Below are 766 nucleotides of genomic sequence, written 5' to 3'. Positions count from 1 at the left end.
ACACATACAGACTGAAAGTGAGGGGATGGAAAAAGATATTCCATGCAAATGGAAATCAAAAGAAAGCTGGAGTAGCAATACTCATATCAGATAAAAGAGACTTTAAAATAAAGAATGTTACAAGAGACAAGGAAGGACACTACATAATGATCAAGGGATCAATCCAAGAAGATGATATAACAATTATAATTATATATGCACCCAGCAAAGGAGCACCTCAATACATAAGGCACCTGCTAACAGCTATAAAAGAAGAAATCGACAGTAACACAATATAGCGGGGGACTTTAACACCTCACTTACACCAATGGACAGATCATTCAGACAGGAAATTAATAAGGAAACAGAAGCTTTAAATGAAACAATAGACCAGATAGATTTAAGTGATATTTATAGGACATTCCATCCAAAAACAGCAGATTACACTATCTTCTCAAGTGTGCACGGAACATTCTCCAGGATAGATCACATCTTGGGTCACAAATCAAGCCTCAGTAAATTTAAGAAAATTGAAATCATATCAAGCATCTTTTCTGACCACAACGCTGTGAGATTAGAAATGAATTACAGGGAGACAAACGTAAAAAACACACGCACACGGAGGCTAAACAATACGTTACTAAATAACCAAGAGATCACTGAAGAAATCAAAGAGGAAATCAAAAATACCTAGAGACAAATGACAATGCAAACACAACGATCCAAAACCTATTGAATGCAGCAGAAGCAGTTCTAAGAGGGAAGTTTATAGCTATACAAGCCTACC

Source organism: Physeter macrocephalus, chromosome 1, assembly GCF_002837175.3.
Source record: "Physeter macrocephalus isolate SW-GA chromosome 1, ASM283717v5, whole genome shotgun sequence".
In the NCBI taxonomy this organism is placed as follows: Eukaryota; Metazoa; Chordata; class Mammalia; order Artiodactyla; family Physeteridae; genus Physeter; species Physeter macrocephalus.
Note: the sequence above shows the minus strand (reverse complement) of the source record.